We start from the raw sequence: 23,827 nt of genomic DNA, 5'->3' as shown, positions 1-23,827 counted from the left end.
GACTCCTCATTACTTGACATGTTCAAAACAGAAAAGTATTTTTACATCCACCATGGAAGGAATTTATAAACACATCTCTGGAGTGTGGGAACTTTAGATTCCAGAATGCTTTCCCTGCTGCATGTTTCCCATCTGTTTGCTTTATAGCAATACCCACTCCTTTGCCAACTCTGCCTCTCTCCACTCCACCAGGATGGACCCCGGCTGGCCTCCCAGCAGAGCACCTTTCCTTGCACAGCATCCCCTTTCCCAGCACAAGGAGGGTGGCACTAATGGTGTCCTGGGCTGTCATCCCCTGGAGCCTCGTGGCTCATCTGTGAGAAGCAAAGTTAATTGGCCTCTCCGGGCAGCTCCTAAATGGCTTGGCGCTTGGGATGTCCTTAATGACTTAGATGAAATAATACAATTTCCTGGGCTCTGTGGAATTCTGAAGTCTCCAGCAATGAGAGCAGCAGCAAAATACTCTTTAGATACTTAAAGGCATGATGCATTTTTGTGTTATTGTTTACTTGGGCCATCAGCATGTGCCATTCTATTAGCATCCTCCATTTAAGAGGCTTCTGCTGCTCTCATCTTCAGCTGAAGATGGAGAGAAGCCTGATAAACAGAGGAAACAATGCTGCTGAATTAATAAATGATAAGCAATGCTAAGAGGAGCCCATCATTTGGTAGTATTGAGCTGGTAGTTTGTGAGTGATTTTGAATTAGAAGGATAGATTCCCTAGTAAGGGCAGAATGGGTTTACAATGTCAAAGAGATTTGTGGTTTGCATCCCTAGCATTTACTAGTAGTAAGAGGACACATAATTACTCAGCCCCTCTGAAATGTAAGTAACTCATCATTTATAAGTTGATAGATGGGACAATACCTCCTTAGAGGGTTGTAATGACTAAATGAGATATGTAGCAGTGCCTGACATGGATTGAGCATGTGGAGGCCTCCCACTAGCTGCTGTTGGGGTGTTTGAGTGTGATGAACATGTGCCTCCCATAGAGTGAGGTACTCATGAGAGTAGCTTTGGTGGGATAGTTGCCAGAGCCCCACCAGGAACACAAAGCCCACTCTGAATACTAAAAACAGGGAAGGTTGCACAGGTGATGGAAGAGCTGAGAGACCAAGAGGGATACTGAGTTACCAGAGTTTAGCTTGGCAGAAGACTCATCATCATGGCACAGAGGGAGGAGACAAACAGGCCCTGGGATTACTGACAGAAGCTGGGGGCTAGATGGGCCAAATAGGTTGGTATGGGAGGAACAGAGGAGACAGAGCTTTGACATCAGAAATGCTGCCTGAAGCGTGGATGGGAAAAGGTTCCCTGGCTTCTTTCTCCCATTCTCCCACAGTTCACTTTCCACCAGAAGCTGGGTAGACCGGGAGTCTCAGCGAGGCAGCCTTTAGAGCTGAGTCCCCCCACTGTACCCCATAGAGAGTGAGCGGGAGAGAGGCAAAGAACATATGAGGGTGAACAGGCTCCAGTCCTGGGACACTCTATGGGCTCCAGAGTCTCGATGGAGATGGATTGAATGAAATGGTTTGGCTCCAGGGTCTTCATCTGAGGAGAGATTTTGTTTCCAACCTATCTCCCCTCCTGTCCTTATCTCCAACTTTCCCCAGTCCTCTTTTCCCCAGATGTCACTGGAGTTTGCTCCTTAAGCTGGGTAATTCTTCTGTCTGCAGCTGGGAAAGGAGGAGAAACAGCAGGCCCATGTACCATCAAGCTGTTAACCTTACACTGCCAGTGTGCCTGCTGTTTGTTTTTTTAAATTTTTATTTTGTTAAATGGAAGGGGTTTTTTGCTTTTTGTTTTTATTTTTAAATCTTTACATAGAAGAACTGGGGTGTAGGCCAAACTTGTAGGGGGTGAGAGGATTCACCAGAGACAGAGTGGGGAGCAGAACAGACAGACTGACTGAAATACACTGCTGAATGGTGGAGCAGCAGGTGAGACAGGAGAGGTCTGCTGTGCCATGTGGGTAGCTCCCTGGCCAGGATAGAACTCAAGCTGTTGCAGTGGGTCATCGTGGTGGTAGTGTGGAGCCTTAAGTCCTAGGCCACCAGGGAGGCCCTGCCTCCTGTTTAAATACCTATGCACACACAGTGCCTGGGCTGGCTAAGCCAGGTTGGGGAGAAGCATGTAGGGGGGGGTGTCGCAGGGGTATATGGGGATGTCAGGGCAACACCACTGGTCCTGCTGCACATTCACTCTGCCTGGGACTGGTGGGTTGTCCAGGGGAGCCAGGCCTCTCTCCCTGAGCCACCTACATTAATTCTTAAAACCCTGGCCTCAAACTCTGACTTGGTCTAGGGAAGGTAGAGAGAAGAACATTGTTTGGGCTTTTTTGGTAGTTTATTTGCCATTTGTCTCAACAGCTTTTTCCATCATCTTTAGGAAACACCAAGCTTACAGACTCCCTCTGTACACTCTATTACTTGAAAGCAATCCAGCACCATCCACACAGTATGACACTCTAAATTTGGGAAAAGCTTCAGAGAGAGAAATAATAACAAAAGTAGTTTATTTTCCCAACTGTAGTTCATCCTGTTGATGGAATAGAATTCAATCATTAAAATATTTATGCTAACAGGGAAAAAATGTTTGTGTTATAGAGCAAGTAGGGAAAAACAGATTTAAGTCAAACAGTGGAAGTGACAAATGAACAAACAGTCCCTTAAAAAATGTCTAGATGGGAATGGACTAAAATGTTGTCTTTGGAGGAATCTTACTATGACTCATTTTAGTGCAAAGAAACTAAATTTACTGCAGAAATGTCCATGTGTCCAAGAGCTGATCTTACTTATCTTTGTCTTCTCTCCTCTCCTCTCCTCTCCTTTCCTTTGCTTTTCTTTCCTTTCCTTTTCTGGTGACTTGTAAGTGCTGAACATGCAGGAAGCACAGTTGGGGGTCCCTGTGGATTCCCAATACGATACAACCAGACCAACGAAGTCAGGCCAGACCAACCAGTGTTCTTACCTGACCAGTAACTGCTGCAAAGGTGAGGGTGAAGGTATCCACCTGCCTAATCTGAAATCATCAAGGGCAGGGAGAGGGTCTTGAGTTCTAGTCAAGCAAGGCTCATAACACCACCACTGGGATTTGGAAAACAAAAACAAAAAAACAGAACGATAGCAATTACAGATTTTTTTTTTATTTATTTATACAAGCACTGGGTACAGTCAGAAGCGCAGGAGGGTGAGAGATTTCACCAGAGCCAGAGCGGGGAGCAGAACAGGCAGACTGACGAAGTACACTGCTGAGGGGAGCAGCGGGCGCAGCAGGAGAGATCTGCGCACCATGTAGGACCCTCGCAGGTGGCCAGGGAACGAACCAGCGCTGCAGGGGCTGTGGGCAGCTTCACAGCCCAGCACTCAACTGCTACACCACCGGGGGAGGCCTAGCAATTACAGATTTTAAACTAAGATTTAGATTCTCTTTTGTACCATGAATTTTGTTGTGATCCTAATTAGGTGGCTCTTTTACATAATGCTACATACTCAGGCAATAATTTATCCTAAATGACTTGACTTGTTTCCTCTAAAAGGCTTAGAATGGGCAGCAAGAGCTTCCAGGGATCTCTGAGAGAAAAGACTGAAACAGAGGAAAGGTGGTCTGGTGAGGGCAAAGAAGAGTGTGCAGGTAGCCCTCGCCCCCTCTCCACATTTGTGCCCTTCACAAAGAAAGCCCTCTCCCATAGCCTGTCTCTGCATCTCTGAGGGTCCATGTGTGGAGTCTCCTGACTCTCATTCTCACTCAGTCATCTATAAGAAGAACTCACCTCTTGTCTTGGCAGAGGTGAGCTGGAGTTCCTAAATTGGCAATCCATCACCAATTTGCTGAATATATTTCAAAAAGCACTCTGGGGGGCTAGAGTCCAGGATGCCTTGAAGGCAGGAAACCCTGGTGGCTATCAAAGAAAAAAGTACTAAGTGTGCGTGGCGTGGGGTAGAGATAATGCACAACCAATATGTAGAGCAGTTCTTCTTCATCCCTTCCGTTCCCCAGTGGACTGGAGTGACCAGCCGTAGGCCCTGGCCAGAGCCCACACCGCTTGGGAAGCTAAGTTGCTCCTTTGAAGGGAGAATTAAACATGAGAGATTGAACACCAAAACAGATTACAGTAAATGGATGAAACCTCACCATGGATTAATTATAGTTCATAGATAGTTGATGGCAACCAATCAATTTTCCCCTTGAATTTAAAGCCCTTGTCGCTTAAAAGGTAGGAGCTCCCTGGCGTTGCCATAACAAGCACAAATTTGGCGCTTTCAAATGGAAGAAATTCATCTGAAATCAAGGTATGAACACTACCATGTTCTCCTGGAGGGCCTAGGGGGGATATTTGCCATTTTTCTGTTAGTGACATTAAGTATTTCTTGACTTATGGTCACATTGTTCTAACTACTGCAGGTGACTTCTCCTCTGTGTGGGTCTGTCAAAGCCTTTTGGATAATTGTCCTAAAGTGGAATCCAAAATGATTGCTTTTTGGGTCCCACCTACATAATCCAGGATAGATTCTTCCCCTCAAGGTCCTTAATTTTGTCACAACTTTTGTCATATAAGGTAAAATTTTCAGATTCTGGAACTAGAATGTAGACATATCTTTGGTGCCACCCATTCAGTCACTACACTGGGTGATTTTTGTTTTAATATTCATTTATTTATGCATAGAAGAACTGGAATTTAGGCCAGATGTGCAGGGGGGGAAAGGATTCTCCAGAGACAGAGTGGGGCACTGTACAGGGAGATCTACTGAAATACACTGCTGAGGGAACAGCGGGCGAGACAGGAGAGGTCTGCTGCATCATGTGGATAAGCTCCCTAAATGGGGATGGATCTCAGACTTTAGGGGTGATAGTGCTGAAACTCAACCCCTAGGCCACCAGGGAGGCCCCTATACTAGGTGATTCTTTGTCACAGAATGGCCCTCTTGTACTTAAAATTTGCTGCTTTCTAAGTTCTAAACGCTATGTGTTTTCAAGTTTTGCTTCTATCCTTTCCTTTCATCAATAACCCAAATAAAAAAGACTTTCCCAGAAATTTAACAGTATTTCTGATCCTTTAAAAACCCCAGATTTGTGTTCCCAAGAATATATCTGCTAAATTCAAGTTTGTGTATTTTAAGGTCTAAGTAAACAGATCTGTAACTAAAGCATTACTGTAATTGACGGGAGACTGGCCCTATTCTCCTTAATTCACTTTCTCATCCAGAAACACACCGAGCTGTCCTTCAAAATAAAAGCTGATTCTCATCTTCTGATGGCATCTGCTGGCCCGTGGCTTCCAGGTTATTTGTGACTGCATAATTTAAACATGCTGCCATTTTTTATTTTTCTCAAGGTCATCAGGAGCAACAAATCAGAAATTATGTTGGTTCATTTCCCTGCTCTCTCAGGATTATTGTCATTTTAAGGTCACAAGCCCTTTCTTTAGCTAAATAATTGTTCCCTGTTTGAAGTGAGATTTCATCTCTTTACGTCACCAGGCCAAGCTGAACAAAAAGTTTTTGATGGGCACTATTCAGTGAAGATAATGCCTATGAAGTGGCTAGAAATCCCATATTGTTCTAAAAATAAGAGCTTTGAAGAGATTTCTGTTCTTCCTGAGGTTTACAGGTTCAGATTTTGGGATGAAAGTCTTTCCCATCTTTCTAACCCTCTTGAAAAGTGTTAGGAGCCTTGTTCTGCTCCTTGAAAACCTGATATGCAACTGTTAGCTCTGAGAGTGAGAATTTTTTTCACTTTATTTTAATCAGATGAACATTACTTTATTATAGCATTTTGGGAAGGGAATGAAAACCTATAATGATTGTTTGTAGAATTACTCTTTCAAGCTTTTCCCCTGAAAGTAAGAACATCAATGTTGTAACTTGTACCCTGTGAATTTCCACTTGGGTCAGTCAGATATTAAAAGCTGAGTCCCAGGCCCAGGAAGTGCCTCGTTCTCAGAGCAGTAGCCTCAGTGCAGCCCTTTTCACAGCCCTGCACAGCAGCAGCACTGAGAACTGCTGCTCTCACCCTGGCTTCTGTGGTGCAAAGGTCAGTCCCATACTGTTTTGGCCATAGTTATTGCCAAAGATGATGGAACATTCAAACAGTGGTTCCAAGACCACCTTCCTCTGTCATTACAGCAGCACTAGTCCAGATATTTCAAGGAGGAGTTTTTTTTGGCTTCCTCTAAGTTTCAAGATTTTTGTCACTTATGGGAGCTACAGATGGCATGAGAAGGAGTCGGTTCCAGCTCTTGGCACAAGGCCAAGGTCAGAGTGGAAAAGAAGGTAACAGGATGCTAGAATCTGTGGTTTCAAAGGTTGGGGAAGACCTTGGATGAGTGTGTGTCCAGAACTAGGGGTGTCTTTCTTAAGGCCTTGGTGGCAGCAGAGGACCTTAATAAGGGCAGTGGGGAATGACAGGGAGACATTTTGGGTGTTAGCAGCTTTTCAGACCTGACCCTGTGTTCCAAATCTGGTGTGACATTGCCTGCATGCTGGAAGTGAGCTTGTCCACATTGTGGGTCATGATAGATTATAAGGTCTGTTACATTTCCAGTAAAACTAATGAAGACTTCCTTGATTTTGAAGGAAACATCTGCTAATTCCCATGCAATACAATTAAACCACTTGCTACTCTGTGCATCTCTAAGGCCCCAAAATAGTGTGATTTATTTTTGGAGATAAATAAATAGCTCATTTTGACTGGAGCGTGGGAAAGGAACAAGATAACAAATAATAAAAGTGTGACTTGAATAAGAAGTTGAGTGGGACAATGAAGGCAGAAGTAGACCTGTAGACTTGGACATGATGGGCTACTGCTTGAGGAACCCTGCTTTGGAGGACTCTTCTCTGGACCTTTTCCAGACCTTCCAGTTCCTAAGGCACGGGGTGTGTACGGGGCTAAGGTTATGCCGCCTGCTAACCTTTTATCACTTCCCTGTGTAAATGTGCCTGGGGTACCTGAAAATTGCCCAGCCTAGTGTCCCAAAGGGTAGTGTTGCCCTCTTCAGTGAGTTGGTGCCTATGATTTGTGTAGCTCTATGTCCAAGGGGTGACTGTTTCCATGGGCAGGCATGTGATTATGAAGGCTGGAATGGCTACAGCCCTAAGTGTGGGAAGAGAATAAGGAAAGTTCTTCTGAGATGGCTGTGTTCCAGCCAGAACCCCAAGGAGTCTGGGGGAAAGCCTGGGTTTCCAACAATGTACCAACTGATGTGTCATATTATAAGAAGTAGTGGTGTTGAGCACTATAAAGCAGAATAAAGTGGGTCAAGTTGGTAGTGTGTGTATGGGGGGAGCTCTTTTAGAAACAGGGGTCAGGAAAGTTGTCTCTTAAGTGATGGCATTAAGCAGAGACCTAAATGAAGTGAGGGGTTGAGGGCATTTGGGCACAGGAGTCTGGAATAGCAGCAGGAAAATCCTTGAAGCAACAGGTAATTTGTACAGAGGCATAGGAGGAATGGATCAAGTTGAGCCTTTATGGATCATGATAAATATTTTTATTCTCAAAATAAGTTGGAAAGTCATTGCCAGGTTTTGAGTAGGGGGATGAGACAATTTCATTCCATCTTTAAAATCTTGACAATTACGTAGGATATTACTAGAGCATTTTTTTTTTTTTAAGATTTATTTATTTATTCATACAAGCACTGGGTACAGTCAGAAGCGTGGGAGGGTGAGAGAATTCACCAGAGCCAGAGCAGGGAGCAGAACAGGCAGAAGGACCGAAGTACACTGCTGAGGGGAGCAGCGGGCGGCAAGAGAGGTCTGCGCACCATGTGGGACCCTCGCCAGCGGCCGGGGATCGAACCGGTGCTGCAGAGGCTGCAGGCCGCTTCACTGCCCAGCGCTCAACCGCTGCACCACCGGGGAGGCCCTAGAGCATGTTTTAAGACTTATTCCAATTTATGAAGAACAATATTTTAGTTGTAGCATAATATACTTAAAACGTCCCATTTTAATCATTTTTGTTTATTTTTTATTATTATTATTTTTTGTTTATACAAGAGCCGGGGTACAGTCCAGATGCACGGGAGGGTGAGAGGATTCACCAGAGACAGAGCAGGGAACAGAACAGGCAGACTGACGAAATACACTGCCAAGGGGAGCAGCCGGTGAGACAGGAGAGGTCTGCTTGCCATGTGGGTTACTCCAACACTGGCGGAGATAGAACTGGCATTGCAGAGGCGGCGGACAGCTTCACAGCACTGCGTTCAACTGCCCGCGCCACCAGGAAGGCCCCATAACCATTTTCAAATCTACAGTTCAGTAGCATTTAGTCCATTCACACTGTTCTATAATCATCCTCATTAGCTCCAAAAACTTTCCATCTTACAAGACTGAAACTCTATACTAATTGAATAATAGTGCCTCATTTCCTCCTCCCTCTAGCCCCTGGAAACCCCGCTCTAAGTTCTATATCTACGAATTTGACTATTTTAGATATCTCATATAAGTGGAACCATGCAGTATTTGTCTTTTTATGACTAATTTCACTTAGTATAATGACTTAAAAATTATCCATGACGGTCCACCCCTGGTGGCGCATCGGTTGAGTGCTGGGCTGTGGAGCTGCCCGCAGGTTCTGTAGCACCGGTTCAATCTCTGGCCTTCGGCCCGGGTCCCACATGGCGCGCAGACCTCTCCTGCTGCGCCCACTGCTCCCCTCAGCAGTGTATTTCATCAGTCTGTCTGTTCTGTTCCCCGCTCTGGCTCTGGTAAATTCTCTCACCCTCCTGCGTTTCTGACTGTACCCTGTGCTTGCATAAATAAATAAATCTTTTAAAAAAAATTATCCATGATGTAGCACATGTGAGAATTTACTTCCTTTTAAAGGCTGAATAATATTCCATTGTATGAATATATATACCAACTGTTATTTTGCCATTAATCTGTAAGTGGATGATTGCTTCCATGTTTTGTGAGAAATAGTGCTACAAACATGGGTGTAAAAATGATCTCTTCAGGCATCTGGCTTCACTTCTCTGGGCCATATACTCAGAAGTAGAATTGGACCATATACTAAGAAGTAGAAGGGCTGTATGGTAATTCTATTTTTTAAACTTGTTAAGTCTGTTATACTGTTTTCCATAGTGACTGCACTATTTTACATTTTAATCAGCAGTCCACAGGGTTCACTTTCTTTACATCCTGGCCAACACTTGTATTTTTGTTGTTCACTTCTTTATTTTAGATTTGGTAATAGTCATCCTACTAGGTTTGAAGTGGTATCTCATTGTAGTTTTAATTTGTATTTCCTTATTGAATAGTGATGCTAAGTATCTTTTAATGTGTTCCTTGGCCATTTGTATATATTCAATTTTTTTTTAAAGTTTGGGATATGACCATTATTGGGCATGATTGTACAAAACGAAGGGTCTGCTATTTCACTTCTGCATAATAATTAAAATCCAAACAGTTTTTAAAAAAACAGTCAATTCAAATAATATCCTTAACAAGGTCTTAGATGTCATGGACCTAAAAGACATTTATAGGACATTGCTCTCCCAAAAACTGCGCACACATTCTACTCAAGTGTACACAGAACATTCTTCAAAATAGACCATATGTGGGGTCACCAAAAAAATATTAATGGAGCCATGAAGATTTCAATGATATCAAGTATATTCTTTGATCACAATGGTATCAAAGTAGAAATCAACCATAAAAAGAAAGCAGGACAAATCCTCTAATATATGGAGATTGAGCAACATACTACTGAATGACCATTGGATGAACAAGAAAATCAAAGAGGAAAAGAAATACCTGGAGATAAACAAAGACACAACATATCAGAATCTATGGGAAGCAGCAAGAGAAGTATAGCAGGAAAGTATATAGCAATACAGGCCTACATCAAGAACAAGAAAAAGCTCAAATCAAAAAGCATTACCTCTCACCTCAAGGTACTAGAAAGAGAACAAACAACACCAAAGCAAGAAGTATTTTATCCTTTTTGATGCTATTGTAAGTGGAGTTGTTTCTTAATTTGGGGGGTGTTCATTATTAGTATGTAGGAATGCAACAGATTTTTTATGTGCTGCTTTTTTATCTTGCAACTTTGCCAAATTTGTTTATTAGTTCTAACTGGTATATTATGTGTGTGTGTGTGTGTGTGTGTGTGTACTCTAGGATTTTCTACATATGAGTTTATATCATGTACAGACAGAAATAAAATGACATTGTTTTTTCTAATTTGAATGCCATTTTCTTCTTGCCTAGTATTACTATAGCTTTCCATTGAATAAATGATGAAAATTTTAATGAGCATGGGGGGAAGTGAGAAATGATTGGATTTGAGATATATTTTTCAGATAGAACACATGGCATTTGTTGGCTTGAAGGTTGGTTATGGGAGAAAGAGAGGCATTAAGGAAGTCTTATAGGTTTGCGGATGGGTGAACTGGCTGAATAATTGTGGTGTCATTCGATTAAATGGAATAAAGGGGGGGAATGTAGTTTGGTAGAGAAAGAAAAAAGCTCTCCTTGACTGTATTAAAGTTGGCCATGGGTGTGGAAAAGGTAGATAAAAGCAAGAGAAGAGGAAAGAAATCCTTTGGGGAACGTCTATATTGGAAATGGGGTGGAAGAAGTGGCATCAGAAACAGGCAGCGATGGAAAAATCCAAGAGGTAGAAAAAGAAACCGAATCAGAGGGATAAGGAGAAATTTTCAAGAAAACGGCATTGGTAAACTGTGCACAAATTGGGGAAGGAAGATGAAGTTTGAAGAGGGGAAGTTCACAGGTGACTTTCAATTGAGGATTTTCAGCAGAGCGGGTAAGGCCTCCTGGCCTGAGTACAAGAAAGTTGAAAAACGAGTAGGTATGGAAAGTGCTCCAAAAAAATGCTAAAGTGCTGGACATATGCAGTGGTGTTGATGTTAGTGTTGTCATGGAAACAATAACCATTTAGAACTAAAAGCCATTTAAAATCCCAGGCTTTAACCCTCATAGCGCCTTGATCTGTATTCGAAACATGCTAATTAATTATAGGGGTGGGGCGAATCCAAGTTTTGCCAGTTTAAAAGGCCTCCTTAACTGGAAATCCTCCTCTTCTTGAGAAGGAAGCCTACACTAAGTTCTATTACGCACTGGCCAAAACTTGCTATTGGCTCACAGTGTTCATAAAATATAATTTGCTCTTTCACTTTTCTTTTTAAATGAGCTGCATTATTTGGAGGAGGCAGGCAGGAGAGATAGAGGAGGCAGAAACCAAGGCAGCTGAAAGAAAGACACCTTCAGGTGAGCATTTTAATCTTTGCTTTGTTAATTCGGTGTTGAGAATTATGTCTTGCTTATCACTTCATAGTAAGAATAATTTTTGAAAAGTAAATTTATTTTGTTCCCTTATACATTTTTTTAAACCTGGCAATTGGGAAGGTACACAAAAAAAGAAGAAAACAAAAACAGCAGCTGAGACTCTCTTGTTATTTTGGGTATATTTCGTTCCTTTTCTTTTTGTATATGCATATAATTTTAGTTTGATTTTCTTAACTTTTTTCAAACAGTATGACTTTGCATTAATTTTTTCCACTAGAACACACTTTTTTTTCACATTGCTATAAATTCTTCATCATCTTGACTTGATTAGTATTACATTGAAGAGATTTGCTGTATTTTCCTCAAGCATTTCCCTATTTTTGACCATATAGCATCTTTTCTATTTCTCAAAGACTGAGTCAGGTATGAGTGTCCCACCGTGAGGCTGGAGAGATAGCATTATGTGAGATTATTTTTTTTTTTTTTTCCATTCAAGGTCTTGTTTTGGTAGGAGAGGATGCGAAGTCTGAAAATGGTTTTTACTTAGAGACACATGAGAGGGAGTTTTCAAGAGTGTGTGCTTAAAATGTGTTTGCCTCTTTGGGACCACAATCAGTACTTCTGATAACATCGATGTTTATTAATCAGCACAGAAGGGAAACTGTGGTACAGGATAAGAAAGAAGTAAGGTACAAAGTAGCATTGTTATATATACTCATTTTTGTTTAAAATGTGTATATTTAAAGAAAGATAAAAGGAAACATGCACAAAAATTTATATTTTTCTGATTGGTGGTAAAGTTTGTAATTTAAGCTTTTTCGGCTTATATTATCTTTTTTTTAAAACTGCCAACATGCACTACTTGTGTAATAAGAATGTAAAGTCGATTAAATAGAATTGACTTTCTGGCTGAGCCTTCCCTAGATGAAATATTCCCAATTCCTTTCATTTGGCCACAAATTGGCAACCCTTAATTCTCTGAGCTTTATACATTATTCTTACAAATGTTTTTATTAGGTAGCATCAACTGAAAATTTGCCAAGTGTCAGGTGTCAAGTTAATCATGTTATTCCTATTGTCTTCGTTAATGTTCACTTTAGTCCTCCCTGCAGATGAGGGTTTTGAAGCTTAGAGAGAAGTAAAAGTGACCAAGAGGTAGAGCTGAGACTTGAGTGTTGGTTCCTTCCAACTCAAAAGCACTTGACTTATTCATTGTAATGCCCAGCCTCTCTATCTATAGGGGTCATAAGGTTCTGCATCATCTAAGAAACAGCTGTTTGGGAAAAAAGATCATACTTTGTAATGTGCTCATTGCAAAATCACCTTGGGATTTTGTATCTTGTACGTATTCCAGACTTGGGGCCTCCTCTTGTTTTTCTAATTTTGTGTTTCACCCCAGACATCTAGTCTTCCAAGGCTAAGTCTAAAAAGTAAAAGCCTAACAAGGGATTGTGCAATTACCCAGTGAGCTCTAGTTAAAGCAGCAGCCAAGCTGAATAATGCAGAGAGGCCAACATTTTGCCTGGGTTGCTCAGCTTTGCGATAAAATCTCATTTAATCCATTTCAGAAACCCCCGACCCCTGGCTCCACTCAGAACTATAACTAAGCTTCTCTTAGGGGACTGCCCACTCCTTCTTTGTACTAGAGTTACTTGCGTTTGGGTCGCACCCTTCTACTGGGTGAAGGATGTCTGAGGATAGAGCCTTTGCATAAAACCGAATGCAAGAGCTTCATTAAGAATAAATAGGAAAGTATAAATAAATTCATCAAATGTGGACTTGAGTAATAGCCTATGCTTATTTCTGTTAAGCCTATTTGCCTTTTCTATCTTTGACAACATTTAAAGGAAATGTTCTCCTATGGACTGATGATGTGGGCATAGTCTGATGCTTGTATAGAGAGGAACAGTGAGCTGGAGCCAAATAATCCCAAACTTGGAGGAGTGTCCATGCCAGACATGGACATTTTTGGCATTTTAGTGTTTCGAAGAGAGCTTTCAAAAAAAGTGAGGAAGCATATTGAGAGAAAACAGGAAGAAGGAAAGGAGTGGAGGGACAGAAAGAGGAAGAGAAGGGTAGGAGAAGGAAGGGAGGAGCTTAACTGCTCAGGAAGTTTAATGATGAGTTAAACTGGAAGAATTTTATTTTATTTTTAAGATATTTATATGAATAATGAACAATGACATAATATATTATATATATATTTTATGTCATTGAACAATGATGTAATATATATATATATATATATTACATCATTGTTCATTTTTGTACATTGTCCTCTCAGGTCCCCATAAAATCCCCACCACCAAGTCATCTGTGAACCATCACCATAGTCCCTTGTGCTCTTCCCTCCCCTTAAACTAGAAGAATTTTAAAGGATCCAGTTTGCCATTGTTACCTCTATATACATTATAAAAAAAATTATTGTACTTTATTAAAAAAAATGAACTTTTTTCTCATGGGGAAAAAAGCCTATTTCCATGTAAGTGTACCACTAAGAGGGGTAAAGAGCATTTTACCTGGTTTGCATTTTTAGTATAGAAAGCACAACTGTTTAGAGTATTTGGAGGCATCTTAGATTCCTTAAGGTTAGTTGATTTCTTTATGATTTGATTCTTACCTTTTTTTTAAGATTTATTTTATTTATACAAGAGCTAGGGTACAGGCCAGTGGTTGAGAGAATTCACCAGAGAGAGAGAGAGTGGGGAGCAGAACAGGCAAATCCACTGAAATACACTGCTGAGGGGAGCAGCGGGCCAGGCAGGAGAGGTCTGCTGCACCATGTGGGTATCTCCCTGACCAGCCGGGATTGAACACATGCTGCAGAGGCTGCAGACAGCTTCACAGTACTGTGCTCAACCCACTGCACCACCGGGGAGGCCCCCTGATTCTTATCTTAACAATAGCTTTTTCTCTCTTGTAAATTTTCTGAGGGATTTTAAGATGTTTCCCTTGTTAACTGTAGCAGACACAGATCTCTTGTTAGTTCAGAGTCAAAAAGACAATTGTAACCTTCAGCGATATAAACAGTGTTACTTCCTATGTTGAAGACTGCAGTGCCGGTTGGATCCTTGCCAGATGGAAGATACCCACATGGCAGGGCAGACCTCTCCTGTCTCACCCACTGCTCCCCTCAGCAGTGTATTTCAGTGATTCTGCCTGTTCTGTTTCCCGCTCTGTCTCTGGTGAATCCTCTCACCTCCCATGCATCTGGCCTGTACCCTGGTTCTTGTATAAATAAATAAATCTTTTTTTTTTTTTAAAAAGAGCACCACTGGACTCCTCTTTGTGGCCACCCCCTCCGCCCCACGCCATGCCACTAACCCTGCATTCCTGTCTGCAGACCTTTGATTTAAATTTCAGAGACAGAAGTTATGAGGAAAAGTGCACTGATGTCATTTTGTTGCAAATGAACATTGGGATGTGCCCCCCCTCACCCCCGACATTATCATGAGATATAAAATGAGAAGTCTGGGTAATAGCTTCATACTCATTCTTTGGTCACTTATTTGAACATATCTGTGCATCACAGGCTGTGTTGGGCCTGGGGTTATAGACAAGTGAAACCCCATCTGCGCCTTCCCTGGGTCAACACCCTAGAGGGTGGAGCTATAGGGGAGCTGGTGCTGTCCCCAGGGTGGGTGGTAGCCCAGGCAGTCTGAGGACCTGCAGGTGCACATGGAGCAGCAGCCAAAACCTGGGGCGGGGAGGTGTCAGAGAAAGGCTTTTGTGAAGAAGTGATGTCTGGAAAGAACCCTGAGGCCAGGTAAGTTATAATTAGCCAGATAATAAGCTAGAGCTCAGAGTGAATAGGTGAGAGATCCTGGTGTATTCAGGGCATTGAAATAAGTTACATGAGGAAGAAGTGGATTTTCCTGAAGGGAAAGTGGGGAGAAAAGATGGTGGATGACAAGATCCATATTGTGAAGAACCTGAGTTGAACTTTATTCTGAAGCAATGATGAGTGTTGAGCTGAAGAGTAACATTGGCGAGGTACATGATCTGGCAGCCAAGTAGAGAATGGATTTAAAGCAGCAAGAGTGGAAGCAGGGAGTCATTCAGGGGACTGAGTCTATTGTCCAGGTGACAAAAGTCAGCCTGCACTGGGAGGGTCCTGAACAGGTGCGTGGGAGGGAGAAAGGGGTTGGTGGGAGGAGACTGGGTGGTAGATGACCTGCAGAGCAGCTCCTTGCCCGCCCCTCTGTGGATTGCAGATGCCCACTGCCCCCTTGTGAGAACGTGCCTAGAGCACTGTCTTGGGAAATTACTAAGATTTTTGTTTTTTCCAGACATATTGAAACATTCTCTCCTTGCCTGTTTATTTCTTACTGTATATACAGGGATCCTACACCTGGCATACTAAAAAGTGCTTAGACTTTTCTTCTCTTGGCAACATGGCTGAACAAAAATGATAATGCATTAAATGTACAACTACCAGGCTCAGGGCAGCTGAGTTGGAGCCTTTCACCAATGTCACCTCCATTCAAAATCACCGAGAGGCCAGTGTTTGCTCATGCTCACACAGATAGCAAGAGATAGTGCTAAGATATGAACGCTGTGGTGATTTACTCCCCAAAAGTTTTCCATGATGCTTAATGCTTCTATGTCATTCCAGGAGACATTATGTTTAAGAAACTACCTTTATAAATAATTCTTTTTTTCTAAGAAGTGAATTTCATCGTGGAATATGAATGCCTAGGTAGGAGGGAAGAGAGAGAGAAGGAGTTTGATTCTGAATAAGTGGACTCGAGAGTCATGACACGTAGTTGCTGTGATTGTGGGCAGGGAGAGTCTGAACATTGACATACCACTAGAACATTTCTAGAATAGTAAGGCAGTGACATCTGAGTTAACACTTGCTGATTTTTTTCCCCCTTCTTCTGTGTTTGGAATCAGAAGATCTGGGAATCAGACACAGATGCAGAAACTTTCAGATGCAGAAATTGGTTTAATAACAGGTATCTTCAATCTTCCTTAATACACTGTATTAGAAAACTATATTAGAACTGTATTAAAAAGTGACAAAAAATTGAGGTGTTCTTAGAAAATTAAATCCATAATCAGAATTATAAGGTCATAAATTATATTGACAGAGAAGAACTGAGAAAAGAGAGACAGAAGATATTTAGTTAAAATATGCTTTAAAAAAATGAAGTCACCTCCAAGGAACTCAAGCTCTCCTTATATGTTGTTTGGTTTATGTTGAATTTGTGTTTGTTTATTTATTGTTACTGCATATTAGTGGCTAAAATGGATGTGGGATACAAGCTAGTGTTTGGGGAATATTAAATAATGCAAGAATGGGATTTAGCAGAGGCTTTTTGAGCTTTGTAACTTCCAAATGTGGGCTCCTAACCAGAGGACAAAACTGAGACAATAAAACATAGATCCCAGAGGGGAAGCAAGAAAAAGGACGTCAGGGATAAAGATTTGGAGGTAGAGACAGGCCCCTGACAGATGTAAATAATACCTCCGATAATATTCAGCCTTTGCTGCATCCCTGGGGATAAGTTATTCCCTTAAAATCACTTAAGAAAGAAAGAAATTTATGAGAAGTCTCCAATTTTAAGGCGTAGTTATCCCCAAATGAGTCTATAATCTAGAGTCATCTTTTTGTACAGGAAAATTATCCAAAAAATTATCGATAATGGAGTAGATTTAAGTCCTCATCCCAAGAAAAAAAAATCATTATTATGTATGTTAATAGATGTCAGCTAGACTTACTGTGGTGCTCATTTCAAATTGTACACAAATATTGAATCATCTATTGTACACCTAAAACTAGTATAATATTATCTGTCAGTTACTTCAATTTAAAAAAAAAAGAAAAAAGGAACTTTGGAGAAGGATGTGAAACTGGCAAACCAAGCAAACAGAGGGGAAAACTTGTCAGCAAAAGATAGAAAAAAGGCAGTGATTGCCAAACCCACAGTCCTATATGGATACTTAAAGGATCTGACATTTTGGCCACATCAAAACTTTCCAAATGGTGGATTTGGGAAGATCTTTGCCTTCAGAGTAGCTCAAGTAATACACATGTTCTGGAGGTGCCTCCTCCATCTGCCCCTGTGTATCTTTGCTGGTGGATGCCGTTTACCATACATCCTGTGGGCTGAGCGACGTTCTCCTTTTAGAGGAAGAAGATCACAACAAGGCCGTACTGTAAGTATCCCCAAACTGGGACTCACAGTCAGTTTCAAGAAGGCTCTGCAGCGTGAGGAGAGGGAGGGAGACAGCAGAAGGCGAAGGGCATTTGTGGATCACCCTGGGAGAAATCACCAAACAAGTTGACAGCCCAAGTTCTGTGACTGAAAGAAAGTGTTCTAATTAGAAAACTTCATGCCACAGGGGATGCCCTAAAACAGGAAACCAAGATGGTGAAATTCAGAAGGTATTTTAAGAGTTTCTGAAACTTCTCTGAACATTCTAGAATTTGGTCAGGAGGCAGGTCAGAGAAATGGGTTTATCAACATTGTCCCTCTTCATACTGGTCCCATTCTGCTGGGTTCCTGAGGAATCTGAGTGAGATGGTGGGGGACTGGAAAGTTTTAAAAGAAGGCAATTCCATTAGGCAATTACAGGGAGAAAGTACTCAGCACTATACACCCTCCACCCCCACCCCATGAGGATTCTCTGCTGCTCTGCTTGTCGTGGCAATTGCTTGTTAAAACCTTCCCACCCTTTATAGTATAGTGTGAAGTCTGGGAGTGTGGTGCCTCCATTCTCTTTTGTTTTGGTCAGGAGAACTTTGGCTATTCGAGGTTTTTTGTGGCTCCATATGAATTTCATCAATATTTGTTCTATTTCTTTGAAGAATGGCATTGAGAATTTTATTGGAATGAATCTGTACATTGCTTTTGGTAAGATGACCACAATGAGATGCCACCTTACACCAATGAGAACGGCACACATTCAAAAAGCACTCTGAGAGCTGGCCGCAGGCCAAGAGCCGTGAAGCCATGAAGAGAGAGCCCCCCAAGACCCACGTGTCTGGTTTTATACCAAACATGGCTGCCTAACTCCACCCTCAGTTCCCAGCCACCTTCCCTTTGGTGGTGATGGGATTTGTCTTTCCCAACGTCTTGATGGCTTTGGTCTGGAGTGGGGGTGGGGTCCACAAAGCCTGTATGGGATTAGCTCAGGACATCCTTTCCCTACGTTGGGCACCTAACTCTTCCAGGGCAACCCCGATATAAAACGGGTTGCCTGTAGGTGACTGTGGGTCCTCACCCATGTGAGGGACTTATTAATACTTAACTGCAGGCACACACGAAAGGTTAATAATAGGTTTATTTACAAGGGAAAGGGGAAATAAGAAAATGTACAACTCAGGGAAAAAAGAGGGAGTTAAAGTCTTAAATGCGTCCTACCCGTTCCGCTGACCTGGATTCCCAATGGCACTCTGAGAGCTGGCCGCAAGCCAAGAGCCATGAAGCCAAGAAGGGAGAGCCCCTCAACACTCACGTGTCTGGTTTTATACCAAACCTGGGGCCTCCCCTGGTGGCGCAGCGGTTGAGCGCTGGGCTGCAAAGCTGCCCGCAGCCTCTGCGGCGCAGGTTCAATCCCCGGCTGCTGCGAGGGTCCTACATGGCGCTGCAGACCTCTCCTGCCGCCAGCTGCTCCCCTCAGCAGTGTGCTTGTCAGTCTGCATGTTCTATTCCTCGCTCTGGCTCTGGTGAATTCTCTCACCCTCCTGCGCTTCTGACTGTTCCCAGTGCTTGTGTAAGTCAATAAATAAATCTTTATACAAAACCTGGCTGCTTAACTCCACCCTCAGGTCCCAGCAACCTTCCCTTTGGTGGTGATGGGATTTGTCTTTCCCAATGTCTTAATGGCTTTAGTCTGGAGTGGGGGTAGAGTCCACAAAGCCTGTATGGAATTAGCTCAAGACATCCTTTCCCCCAACAGTTTCACTTAAAGGAGGAATATAGGGGAACCAAATAAGGAATCAGGGAAAAAAAATAGTAACAGTATAAAACAAAACAAAAATAAACAGACAATGATAAATCAGAGACATTCTGCAGGGGAGGGGGAGATCAAAATGAGGGTGGATATGTTGTGGTTTTTAGGAGTAGGTGGCTTTGGAGTGTGGGGTCCTTGGGTTCACTCTGAGAAAGGTTTCACGACACGCAGCGAGTTTCCCAGGTGAGTTTCTCCATGAGACAGAAAAGTTAGTTATATTTAAAGAACAGGTTTATTAGGGAAAGGGACAGAAGAATGAAGGACACTTGCAGAGACACAAGCAGACAGAAAAAGCTGCCCCGGAAGGGACCGGTTTGCTAAGAGAGGCCTGCATGGTTGCAGGTGGGCATCCTTGAGGGGAGCTGCCTCAGCTGAGGGAGGTCCATGAGGAGAAGTCCTGGCATGTACAGGTCATGGACACCCAGAAAGCTGCTGCCCTACAGAGGAGAGAGTTGGTAAATAGAAGCACCTGCATAGTCACAAGTGGGCAGTGGGAGTGCTGCCCGGAGCCTGTGCAGAGACTGCACTGATAGTCTTTTTCTGTTTGGGAGGGCTCTCTTCTTCTGAGCCTTCAGCTTAGTTGCCTTGCTAATTTTGGATAACTGCAGAATTTGAAAGGGACCTGAGATTCCACAATGGGCTCAATCTCCATATCTTTACCTTTGGATGGGCCCTGCCCTCAGATACACCCTTGGATGTTATGCTTTGTAATCTAGGCATTGGCACCTAAGGATCTTACTTTCCACAACTATGTCCTCTGTGCCTAAGGATCCTAGTTTCCATAACTGTGTCAATGGCTATGCTAATCTCTTCTACCCCCACCTCCTTGTGTGAGCCAGGTTTCTGGTCTTGTGGTGCTTCCTTTTGAAAGGTTCGGCGCGGTAAAGAAAAGGAGAGCCAGGCTAAATTTCTCAAAGGGAGGGAAAGTTTAGTGCGCTCCAGGCGGACCTCACGCACCCAAGGTGGGGGTCAGTGAAGCCACACGCGTTGTTAGGGGGAAGCAGGGTTTTTTTTATAGGGTAAGGAGGGGTCAGGTGGGAAGTTGGGCTCCTATGGAGGGAAAAAGTTTGTTGGGCGGGGGCAGTTTCCTGGGGCAGGTAGAGGTTCTTTGTCTGAGAAGAGACTCATAGGGGGAGGGGGGAGGCTCACTGCCTGAATCCTCCCGCCAGGTATCCCCATTCCTGCCCCCCAGGTGGGCTTCGTGGTTGGCTTCTGCATTCTGGCCTCCTGCATGGACCTTTCACCTTTTTCAGTTTTGTTTTTTTTTTTAATTCCTGTCCTCCAACAGGAAGAGCATAAGGGACGATAGTGATGGTGCAGGGGTAAACTGGTGGTGGAAATTCTATAGGGACTATGCCTAAGAAAAGAAAGCAAGCACTGTAAAAAAAAAAAAAAAGAAAAAAAGAACAATGATATAAAATATATATATATAAATAAATAAACTATTTTAAAAATAAAAACCTTCCCAGCCTTGCTGCAAGGGCTCACTCCCCTGACAGAAAACTCTCCAACTCCAGGCAAGTCAGGCACAGTTTTCTTGGAATCCAGGAGGATAAGGCCGTGTAAGCTTTGCAGCTTCCCAATGTGGAGTCCTAACCGGAAGACAAAACTGAGACAATAAAACAGACTGCAGAAGGGAGACTTCAGTCACCCTGCAGGATGAATTAGCGGGCTCCAGGACTCTGACTGAAACGTTCCTCCAGGCTCCACTGACTGTTAAGAGAATCTCTGCAGTACAAAGAAGCCAATTGGGGAATTTCCTCCTTAGGGAACTCCAAAACTATAAATGCTGTTTAACGCCTAGTGGTTTACAGCAAATCTGCAAGCTGCAGATATTTTACCAGTGGGCAAAAGTACTGACTTTTTATCCCCACTTGTTATAGGGAAGCCCCAATACAAAACAGGGTGCCTGACTGTGGGTCCTCACCTGCGCGCTTAAAAGGACTTATCAATGCTCTACTAGACTCTTTGCCTTACCTGTATTGTTTCCTAGTTTTTATTAAAGTTCCTTCCCATTAAAGCGTCATATGTTTTGTGTTGATGCGGCGGATGGCAGAACCCATTTAGAATAGGCAGGTTTGTGGGGGTCTGGGGTGCCCCTCTCCCTGTCCTATAACAAAAGGTTAATAAAAGGTTTATTTACAAGGGAAGGGGAAATGAGGAAATGTACAGCTCTGGGAGAAAAGTGGGAGACAAAGTTTTAAATGAGTCCTACCTGATCCACCGATCAGGAATCCCGAATGGCACTCTGAGAGCTGGCCGCCAGCCAGGAGCCGTGAAGCCAGGAGGTGAGCGACAGAGCGAGCCCCCCCAAGGCCCACATGTTTGGTTTTTTATACCCAACCTGGCTGCTTAACTCCACCCTCAGGTCCCAGCCACCTTCCCTTTGGTGGTGATGGGATTTGTCTTTCCCAATGTCTTGATGACTTTGGTCTGGAGTGGGGGTGGGGTCCACAAAGCCTGTATGGGATTAGCTCAGGACATCCTTTCCCCCTAACACACTGACCATAACCTCCTCCTTAAAGCTGTCTTTCTTTTAGCTTCCTTGACACTGCTTTCTTGATTCGTCTCTTTGTTACTGTGTGAACAGAGGGATTTCCCTGACCCCAAAGCTTCACTCTGAATGTTATAGGACAGGGAGAGGGTCAGCCCAAACCCTGTAAACCTGCCTATTCTACATGGGTTCTGCCATCCGCCGCATCAACACAAAACATAGGAGACTTTAATGGGAAGGAACTTTAATAAAACTAGGAAACAATACAGGAAAGGCAAAGAGTCTAGTTTCTAAATGAAGCACCCAAAGTTACCCATCCCCTCGTGGGTAAAAGTCCATCCATATGGGATCGGCCCAGAACAAGGCCCCAAAGTCTACCACAAGTCTAAAGCATCTTCCAGTGGGGACCCACAGAAAAGGGTCAGGAACAACCAGACAAGCCCGGAAGGAAAAGAGCAAAATCAACATCAAGATAAAAGCTGCCATTGTCACCTCCCCACGGGTCTCACCCACATCTGTGTCACCCCGTCCACGACCAAAAGACAAGCGCAGTTTCTTCACTTGTCTCTAGGCTCCATGCGCCTCCTCCAAGTCTCCTTGCTCCATCCTGCTTCCTTCCTCAGTCTCTTCTGCAGCTTCTCCTCTTCCTGCTCAGCTCCACCCTCCCTTGGGTGGGGCAGGGAACCTCCCCCTTTCCTGGGGACCACCCTGTTGCAATCCCCCCTTTTAATTTTTATTCCACCATATCTATGGTGGCACAAATGTTAGGGTGTAGTCTTAGGAGACTGTTTTTTTTCAGGGTTACAATGTGTGTAAGAGAAGCAACAATTAGTCAGCAGCATTGTCCATGAATGTCCAGTATGACAGTTTCATTACTTAAAAATAGTCCATTATCCAAGCCAAAAGAAAAAAAGTTGGAGCATTGGCTAAAACAAGATAGCAAATATATCAAAATCACAGGGAAAAAATGTTAAAATGGTTCAACTTATGCAAAAACGAATTCTCTCAACCTTGATCCCAAACTTTAACAGCATAGCAAAAGTTTGCAAACTAAATCTACTTTAAAACCATTTTTCCTATTTTTGCATAAAATCACAGGGCAGAAAATAACTAACAGCAATTTTTAGCTGGCTTTGTTGAAATACTCCATATAGGATCAGAGCGAACCATTGGCATCCAGTCGACGTAGGCTTCAGGTACAAAGTTAGTCTCATCAGACTCCACCTGGGCTTTCCTCTTCTCGAGGGTACCAGGGCATTTTCGTTGGCCGGGTTGTCCAGTCCTGCCAATGGAGGCAAGCTTCCTCACCTTCTTTGGAGGTCTCTGGAACCCTACAAACAAGGCAAACAGGTTCTCCTCTTCTTGGTTCAGCTCTTTTTCAACTTTTTGGAAGAACTCCACACAAAGCCACACAATCAAACTCATGTCCAATTTTTCGTTAAAACAGACAAAATCCCTATGGAAGTTATGCAAAAACAGACTCTGAGATAAGTAGCAAAAATTACTACCACTATTTGTATGCTGTGTTGGTATCAAGGGGAGAGAAAATGTGACAAGTTAGTTTTGCTGGAAAAAAATTACAACCTTTCTGCAGATCCTGGTTACTCAAAACAAAACAAAACAAAATAAAACAAAACTTTGTGGATTCAGGACAAAATGCATAAAAAAATTACCAGTATTATGTCAGAGAAAACTTAGTAAATGTCAGGTGTATTTCCAGGTCTATTCAGTCCTTTGTAGGAAAGTTTTTTACTCTCAACAGTTCCATCAATAGGAATCTGTTGAGACCTTTTCTCCCTATATTTCCAGAAACAATTTCTGTAGATGTGAAACAATTGAATTATACAATATTACAAGGTGACAATCACCATTGACAATTTACATACATACCCGATACTACTGTTAACATTTTGTACATAACCAAAGTTTTACCATTTTCCCAAGTGACAATGCTTCTCTTCCAGTTTTACTTCATTAGGTAAAAGCCAAATAGAACAAATTCATGTAATGCCTTCCCAGGAGGAAAAGGAGAAACTTTGTGGAGTGTCTCAGGAGCTCTACTGAGGTTCCACAAAATTTCCTTGCATCAGTCAAATGACAGGCTGCCAAATTTATACTTGAATT

At 42.8% G+C, this 23,827-nt stretch overlaps 1 protein-coding gene across 11 annotated transcripts in view; it reads left to right on the top strand.

Annotated features, from left to right (window-relative positions):
* CYSLTR2 (cysteinyl leukotriene receptor 2) overlaps positions 1–23,827 on the top strand; it is a 76,097-nt gene that overhangs the window by 25,532 nt on the left and 26,738 nt on the right. For 9 of the 11 annotated variants that reach the window (XM_054701495.1, XM_054701499.1, XM_054701498.1 and 6 more), the window contains one exon: positions 11,153–11,229. The gene's annotated coding sequence lies outside the window, so the exon portion shown is untranslated. Of the gene's footprint in view, positions 1–2,955; positions 2,994–11,152; positions 11,230–17,165; positions 17,410–23,827 lie in introns of those variants that run through there. The other 2 variants (XM_054701501.1, XM_037527313.2) reach the window with 2 other exon arrangements.

The sequence above is a fragment of the Talpa occidentalis genome, unplaced genomic scaffold, assembly GCF_014898055.3.
Source record: "Talpa occidentalis isolate TD23 unplaced genomic scaffold, MPIMG_talOcc4v2.1 talOcc4.5, whole genome shotgun sequence".
In the NCBI taxonomy this organism is placed as follows: Eukaryota; Metazoa; Chordata; class Mammalia; order Eulipotyphla; family Talpidae; genus Talpa; species Talpa occidentalis.
This window is presented reverse-complemented; position numbering and strand designations above follow the sequence as displayed.